Below are 9,106 nucleotides of genomic sequence, written 5' to 3'. Positions count from 1 at the left end.
TCATTGGTGAGTTATCTTCAAGTGCGTTATTTCATATTATTGAAGCCAAAACCTCTTATAATATGCTCTTGGGACGACCCTGGATTCACGAGAATGAAATTATACCATCAACTCTGCATCAATGTTTCAAATATTGTCGAGACGGTATAGTTAAGAAAGTTACTGCAGATGACAAACCTTTCACTGAGGCTGAGACTCACTTTGCGGACGCCAAATTTTACCTTCAGAAAGAAGCAAAAAAAAAGAATCAGTGAAGGAAGAAAGTCAAGATTTCAAAGTACCCATTTTGCGGTATATTCCAAGATCAAGGAGAGAAGAAGGTCAGTCTTCTTTTATCAGGAATGATACATTAAATGTTCCGCTCACCAAAATAGAGCCTGTTAAAAGTGAGAAAGTGAGCTTGCAAGGATTTGTTCGTCCCAAAGAAGAACCGGCGGTGGAACATTACTCACTACCAACTAATCGGACTCAAGAAGGTTTTGATCCAAACACATACAGACTTCTTGCTAAGGCCGGTTATAACCCAAATGAGAAGCATGCATTAGGCAGACTCCCTCCTGAGGTGACTGGTGAGAAGACTCATGGATTAACGCCTATGCAGAAAATGTTGAAAGAAAAAGGCTATAATGTTGAAAGTTCATCGATGGGTCTTGGTTATCAACCGCCCTCTCCAGTGCGTATAATGATCAAAAGGGCAAGTTGTAACTACGTGAACGAGGAAATGGAGGTCACAAGCCGAAGGAGATCTGTGTTCGATAGGTTGGGAAATAAGTCAAAACATACTTCTGTGTTTGATAGACTTGGCCCGCAGCCGAAAAATTTGAAAATTCCTGTCTATGAAAGATTAGGCAGTAAAAAACAAGAGTACCAAGTTGCCAGGGAAGAAAGTCTTACTCCAATAAAGAAGAACGGACCAAGAAAGCGAGTCTCCAATTTCTTCATGCACTATGGAGACTTATTCAATGTAAGAATTGAAACCATTTTTGAAGAACAGGGTCAAGAAAGTATGGCTTCCTGTCACCATATTACGATCAGTGATCCCGAAGAAGAAGAAGAAGATGCAGATGACGCTCCCCCTGAACTTGAACAAGGGGTAAAAAATACAGTCGATGAGCTAAAAGAGATTAACCTTGGCACAAGCGACGATCCTCGCCCAATTTACATAAGCTCTTGTATGACTCCTGAAGAAGAAAAAGAGTATGTTGATTTGCTGCTCGAGTTCAGGGACGTCTTTGCCTGGAATTACTCAGAAATGCCTGGTTTGGATCCAAGGGTCGCCGTTCATAATTTGTCTGTCAAGCGAGGAACAAAACCTGTCAAGCAAACGCAAAGGCGCTTTCGGCCCGAATTGATTCCTCTGATAGAAAATGAGATAAATCGATTGATTGAAGCCGGATTCATACGAGAAGTAAAATATCCAACATGGATTTCAAGCATCGTCCCTGTAAGGAAGAAGAATGGGCAAATTCGAGTTTGTGTTGACTTTCGAGACTTAAACGAGGCTTGCCCCAAAGATGATTTTCCTCTCCCCATCACAGAATTGACGGTAGATGCTACAACCGGGCATGAAGCACTATCTTTTCTCGATGGATCGTCTGGCTACAATCAAATACGTATGGCGCCCGAGGATGAGGAGCTAACTGCCTTCCGCACCCCCAAGGGAATTTATTGCTATAAAGTAATGCCGTTTGGCTTGAAAAATGCTGGAGCGACATATCAAAGGGCAATGCAAAGAATATTTGATGATATGCTCCATAGAAATGTGGAGTGCTACGTTGATGACCTTGTGGTGAAATCAAAGAAGCGAGAGGATCATATTCAAGACCTTCGAAGAGTTTTTCAACGCCTTCGGAGATACCAATTAAAGATGAATCCTTTGAAGTGCGCATTTGGAGTCACTTCTGGCAAGTTTCTTGGTTTCATCGTTCATCAACGGGGGATAGAAGTCGATCGATCTAAAATTGATGCCATTGTGAACATGCCTGAACCGCGAAATATTCATGAATTGAAGAGCCTTCAAGGGAAGTTGGCATATATCCGGAGGTTTATCTCTAATTTGGCCGGGCGATGCCAACCCTTTAGTAGACTGATGAAGAAAGGGGTACCCTTCGAGTGGGATGAATCGTGTAGGAATGCTTTTACAAGCATCAAGGCGTATCTCATGAATCCCCCAGTGCTGGCTGCGCCCATTCCAGGAAAACCATTGATTCTCTATATTTCCGCTCAAGAACGGTCGGTTGGGGCCTTACTTGCTCAAGAAAATGATGAAGGTAAGGAGAATGCGCTGTATTACTTGAGCCGGATGATGACATCTAATGAGTTGAATTACTCACCCATCGAGAAGTTGTGTTTGGCACTTATATTTGTCATTCAGAAGTTGAAACATTACTTTCAAGCACACACTATTCGACTCATATCTAAGTCTAATCCCATTAAATATGTCATGGCAAAACCTGTACTGTCTGATCGACTCGCCAGATGGTACCTCCAGTTTCAACAGTTTGAAATTATTTACGTACCTGCGAAGGCTGTCAAAGGACAAATATTGGCAGACTTTTTAGCCGATCATCCCCTACCTGCCGAGTGGGAGTTGACTGATGAACTTCCCGATGAAGAAGTGTTTATGGTCGAATCGCCGTGGTCAATGTATTTCGATGGAGCTGCTCACCGTGATGGAGCTGGTGCGGGAGTTGTCTTTTATACTCCTGAAGCAGATATATTGCCATACTCTTTCACTTTAACACGCCGGTGTTCCAACAATGTGGCTGAATATCAGGTATTGATTCTCGGTCTTGAAACGGCTGTAGACATGAAGCAGTTGCATCTTAGAGTCTACGGTGATTCAAAATTGGTGGTAAATCAACTTCTTGGTGTTTATGATGTCAAGAAACCCGAATTGATCCCATATTATAAGTATGCAAGACAACTCATGGGATATCTGGGCGATGTCACTATAGAACATATCCCTAGAAATTTCAACCAACAAGCTGATTCTTTGGCAAGGGTGGCGTCCATGATCACTCTACCTTCTCATCGAAATCAGATTTCAATATGTCAAAATTGGGTCATACCTCCGATGTTTGATGAAGATGATGATGGTGAGGAAGAAAATACTTATCATATTTTTGTCCATGAGATCGAAAAGGAGGATTGGCGTCATCTCATAGTAGATTACCTTAATCATGGGAAGTTACCAGAAGATTCCAAGAAAAGGGTTGATATACGTCGTCGAGCGCCACGTTTCATTTACTACAAAGGGACGCTTTATCGAAAATCATTCGATGGGGTATTTCTACGATGTCTTGGGGAAGATGAGGCCATGCAAGCAATGGAAGAGGCTCACTCTGGGATATGTGGTGCTCATCAATCTGGCCCGAAATTACACTTTCGCATTAAAAGAATGGGATACTACTGGCCAACAATGGTGAAGGACTGTATCGATTTTGCTAGAAAATGTCAAGCTTGTCAATTCCATGGCAATTTCATTCGTCAACCTCCTGAACCATTGCATCCAACTGTGGCGTCTTGGCCATTCGATGCCTGGGGTTTGGATATAGTTGGACCACTTCCAAAATCTTCTGGCGGACACATTTTCATTTTGGCGGCGACAGATTACTTTTCAAAGTGGGCTGAAGCGGTTCCTCTAAGAGAGGTCAAAAAGGAGAATGTAGTAGATTTTATCCGCTTGCACATCATTTATCGATATGGGGTCCCGCGGTATATCATCACCGATAATGGTAAGCCTTTTTGCAATGTAGCAATGAACAAACTTTGCGAAAAGTTTCATTTCAAACAATACAATTCGTCCATGTACTACACTGCCGCAAATGGACTCGCTGAAGCATTCAACAAGACCTTATGTAATCTGTTGAAGAAAATTGTGGATAAATCGAAAAGGGATTGGCATCTTCGAATTGGAGAAGCGCTTTGGGCATACAGAACTACTTTTCGAACTCCCACACAAGCAACCCCATACGCGCTTGTTTACGGTGTTGAAGCTGTTCTTCCACTTGAGTGTCAAATACCTTCGCTAAGAATTGCAATTCAAGAAGGGCTCAGTGGAGAAGATAATGTTCGTCTTCGCCTCGAGGAATTAGAAGCACTCGACGAAAAGAGATTGGAAGCTCAGCAACGGATTGAGTGTTATCAGGCTCGCCTTTCAAAGGCATTCAATAAGCACGTTCGACCCCGCTCTTTTCAAATTGGAGAGTTAGTGCTCGCCGTTCGGAGACCAATCATTCTCACTCATGGGGGACAAAGAAAGTTTACTCCTAAGTGGGATGGTCCATATGTCATTCGAGAAGTATATACAAATGGCTCATACAAGTTGGTTGCTGAAGATGGATTAATGGTTGGCCCCATCAATGGCAAGTACCTAAAAAGGTACTATGCATAATCGGAACCGCGCGATGCTCCTGGCCCGCATGAGCTAAAACTGTGGATGGCAACCACCAATGGTGTAGTATGTGGTAAAACTGCTGAAACACTCCACCAAATCTAAGGTGGTAAACAAATAGATACTCCTGGCCCGCATGAGGTTAAAATGTGAACGGCAGGAACTACGTGTGACTTGATTCCCTTGTTGGGATACGTAGGCAGCTTAGAGGGCAACTTCTAAGTTCAGTTACACCACTCCAAATCAAATCCTTGTTTCTTGAAAAAAAAAAAAACCTTTCTTTTTCTTTGAGATAAAATGCTAAATTTAAAAGTTCTTTTCTCTTAAAAAAAAAAGAGATAAGAAATAAAAAGCATTTTATTATTAGAAAAAAAAAGAAGAACTCATTACATAAAGAAAATGATAAAAGAATTCAAGAAAAGAAGGACATGGTGGAAAGTCTAAATATCAAATTTGTATTCCACTACAGCTACTTTATATGATTCAAGTGCAGACTTCATGTCTTCAAGTTCCTTCACAGCATCATCAGTCAAGATGCTAGTATTTTCAATGGAAGATAGCTCATCATGTGCTTGGGTTATTTCGGTTTGGATCTCTTTGAAAGTTTCATGCTTTTGATCGATAGTTGAGCTGATTGCCAAGCTTTGTTTCTCCAAATTGATGAGTTCCTGTTGTAGAACCTTCTTCCTGTCTTCAATGGACTGCAACTTTTCTTCAAGACTTTGCAGATGACAAGTTAGTTCTTCTTCCTTTGCCTTAACTCTCCCGAGTTGGACGGTCGTTTTGGAAAGGAGTTCTGCGTGTGTTTCTTTGCTTATCCTTTCCCACGATGAAGATGCTAAAAGATCATATGCCTCCGCCTTGGCAAACAATTCTATCAAGTGGTCTTTTAAAGGGAGACCATTGGTAGGATCCGTTCTTGTGATTTCTGCAATGATTTCCTCTACACACTCTTTTAAAGAAGAGATCTGATCAATTGGAGTGTCAAGAATCTGTCCGCGAAAATCCATCCACAAACTTTGCAAGTACTTTCTTCGATGCGCCTGGATCAATTTTTGACCATGAAATTCTGAAACCAATGCTACCTTAGGTTTTTTTCGGATTTCATGCAAATTAGTCAGCTCCTTCTTTGACAAGGCACCTCTACTGGGGGCAAGTTGTTTTGGGATGCTGATAACGACTTCGTCACCTTTCTTGTTTGAAATTATAGCATCAGTCTCAAGTTCAATTGGTGAGTTGGTACCAAGATCTTCTTGATGGAATTCAAGAAGTGGGGGCTGAAAAAAAAAATGTTATGAGAATAAAAAAAAAATTTGAAAAAAGGGGAGAGATGATTACCTTAAGTGGCGACACTCCAACCGACGGTGGTGAAAAGGAAATTTCCTCCAAATCAGAAGATATCCTCTTCTTCGATCGGTTCCAATGACAGTCTTGGCTACTACTGCCACTCGCCAACGAATGGGCTCCTCTTTGGGTAGATTCGATGCCCTGAGCTTGAGTCCCTTCTTGTTCTATAGCCTCGAGAGAATTACGGTCGTCCATCGTTTCAATTTCGACGTCTCCCTCTGTATGAGTCACTGATAAAGATTTTGAAACCTGGGGCGGCATCTTCTTTGCTGGAATCACTGGTTGCGCCTCTTTGATGGCCTGTCGAGAGTCCTTGGAAGACTTATTTCTTGTATCAACGTTTTCCAAGGGGCTGCTAATGGTTTTGTTCTTCCGCAAGGTGGATGAGGTAAGACCCGTTACGATCTCTATAGCTCCATCATAATGCACTGGCTCATTGGCGGGGGTAATCTTACCCTTCTTCGATGACTGCTGAGGGATCTTAACGGTGAATTTAAAACAAGTTGAAGAGACACTATTTGACCGAGTCGACCACCAGGCATCATAGTTTTTTGTGATCAATGGATGCTTCCTGTGCATGGGTATAGTCATCCGAGACTGCGTCTGCGTGCGAACTGACGAATCCCATAGTTGAATAGCTTCACCTAAGGTATAAGTGTGAGTGATCTCTTTCAAGTTGTTGGGGATGTCCTGACAAAAATCGAATTGCCTGCTGAACCTGCAAGGATTATATTTTTCAATAATGAAAGTATTGTCCTTACGTAGAGTTAAATGACAAGAGCGTTGACTAATGAAGTAGCTCGTGAGTCTTGGTGATAAGGATCCGTCATCGATCAACGCCTTTTTTTCATTCTCAGTCCAGCACAACTTAGGAAGCATCAAGGGATTCGTTTCTTTGAAGATTTCCTCAGCTTCCAATTGGCCATAAAATATTACCATTTTCTCACCACTAAATCTTGTCATGCGGGCGTGGTGGCTACTTGATGATTTTCATAATATACGTCGAAGTATTGGCCAATCCAAGCATAGACGTAATGGATTGGAAAAGTTACCCCACATTCTCCAAGGTTAGGGGCGTGGACGATCTCCCTCAACCCATGATATATGCTCGCAAGGACGGGAATTGCAAGACAAAATCTTTTCCCTGTAGCCATTAAGCATGCAACCTTGAAGACACTTGGGCGAATACGGTCGACCTTTTTGCTTGGCAAAAGGAACTTGCAAATCCAACACGCTATGAATGCCGCAATATAGGTTTCCTTTCTTAGAGACCCTGGGATACCCAGGGTGTCAAAAGGGACATTGAAGTCATTCGTATTGGCAAGGTCGTAAGGCTCCACGCTTCCAGAAGGGTTGTAAGTCATTTTTGGTTTAGATGTGGTCTTCCTTCTATTCGCTCTACTCGGAGGAGCCCTATACCTAGCCTCTCCTTTGAACCAGAAGCGAATCCAGTCCTTCATCCATACCCCTTGGTCATTCGTCCAGAGGTGGTAGTAAGCCGAAAAAAGATGCCTGCAACTCTCAGGGAGAAGTGGTTTCCCTTCTTTGTCACGAGTGAGGAGCTCCCGCGCCGAAGGAACAACTTCATCGAAAAACGTGCCATCGATCGAAAGGCCACCGAGTCGATAAAGGTCCCAAAGTGTGATGGACAACTCCCCAACGGGCGTATGAAGTGTGTTCGTCGAGGGACACCAATATTTGAAGAAGGCTCGCAAGATATTTTCACAGCGGTCGTAGGAGTATCTCGACGCGTAGACGGCTTCAAATATGCCAGCGCGTGTGAGTATGTCTTTATACCTTCCAAGCATGTCCTCAACCCACTCCCAATAATGGGAGGTGAAGCACGCCTCACCGAAGAATGACGAAGGGGTTTTCCATGTAGCTTTGTCAACATTGAAGCCCACGAACGGAAGCGTGAATTTGGCTATTTCTGGATCTCCATTGTGAAGTGACGAGTTTAATACGACCACTTCTTCTTCCCTCGATGTAGTGGAGAAAGTCGACGGTGCCACCACTTCCTTGGTCCACTTGCTAGTCCAATCTTCGAGATGAAAGCATCCTTCAAGGGGTATGAAGGATTCAGCGAGCGGGCCGATTGCTGGTTTGTAAACATGTAGTGACAAGCTCTTTGATTGAGTTCCTCCCCGTTCATCCGTCAGTGAAATATGCGGCACTGGCACGGCGTAGTCCTTAATTTGCATGATTGCTGAATTTTACCAAATGTTAGAGGAGGGGAAATTCTACAAATTTTTGGTAATTGGAATTTCCTTGCCTTTCTCAAGTCCCCAAAATTGCTTAAACCTGTTCTTCAAGCACGGTTTTAGTTCTCTACAAAGAAGCAAGTCAATAAAGCTAAGATCAAAATCATGTATGATAGAAATATTTGGGATGCAAAAAAAAAAATAATAAGTGGTGTGGAAGTTGAGATAAAATTTCCAGCCCTAAGGGATAGCTCAAATAATATTTTGAGTCTTCATTCTCAAATAATATTTAAAGGCATGCATGATTTCGAATAATATTCAAAAGGCACCTAAAATAATATTTTGAGCCGATCATCATTTGGTTAATTTCAATCTTCCAGTCGAGACCCAAGCTTCATTCTCAAGTAATATTTTGAGAATTTATTTGGTAAGGACGTGAGGCTCTAAGTTTTTCAATTGACCGAAACTTTTCGTAACAGTTAAATATTGTGAGTAAAAAGAGGGGGGGCTTCAAGTACCTGTTGAGCGAAAAGAAAATTATTGGAGTGCAATCGATGGATGATGATTGATGCTTGCGGTGCGGCAAAGGTGATAACCAGCTTCCAATTGTCTCTATTGGTCAAAGGACAGCAAAGCCGACAATAAAGGCAAGATGGTACGCCGATAAATGATCAATAAAAATGTTAAAATTGTGGCAAGATAGCCGTACGACTTCGGATATCAAGAAGAGCGATAACATGAATCAGTGGAGTCATAATTGTAAGGAATCGTGTATGCAATTACGGTGGCTAACGTGTTATTCAATTTTAGGGTGAGACTCTAAAAAAAAAAAAAAATCACTTTGATCTATTAGACAATTATAGAGTGCCAGGATTCCAATGCAAGGTGGTAGAGATACTCGTGGTTCAACAACAGTGCGTTGCCCACAAGTTCAAGACATGGCGGCCATAATATAATCAATTCTTGCGGTGGGAAACTTCGTGCAAAGTCAATAAAGAGGAGGATACATGCTCAGCTAGTGCCTCGGCAAAGGTGTTTATCAAGAAGACTACATGAAGGAACAAGTGCACAACGTTGGAACCAAATTCTCAATGAGCAATGGAGAAACGAGCAGATCAAATAGGATGCTAAATATTGGACTTGAAATAAATTGGAACCGGGC

Source organism: Coffea eugenioides, chromosome 9, assembly GCF_003713205.1.
Source record: "Coffea eugenioides isolate CCC68of chromosome 9, Ceug_1.0, whole genome shotgun sequence".
NCBI classification, from domain to species: domain Eukaryota; kingdom Viridiplantae; phylum Streptophyta; class Magnoliopsida; order Gentianales; family Rubiaceae; genus Coffea; species Coffea eugenioides.
The sequence above is the reverse complement of the archived record's forward strand: the minus strand, read 5'-3'. Positions refer to the sequence as shown.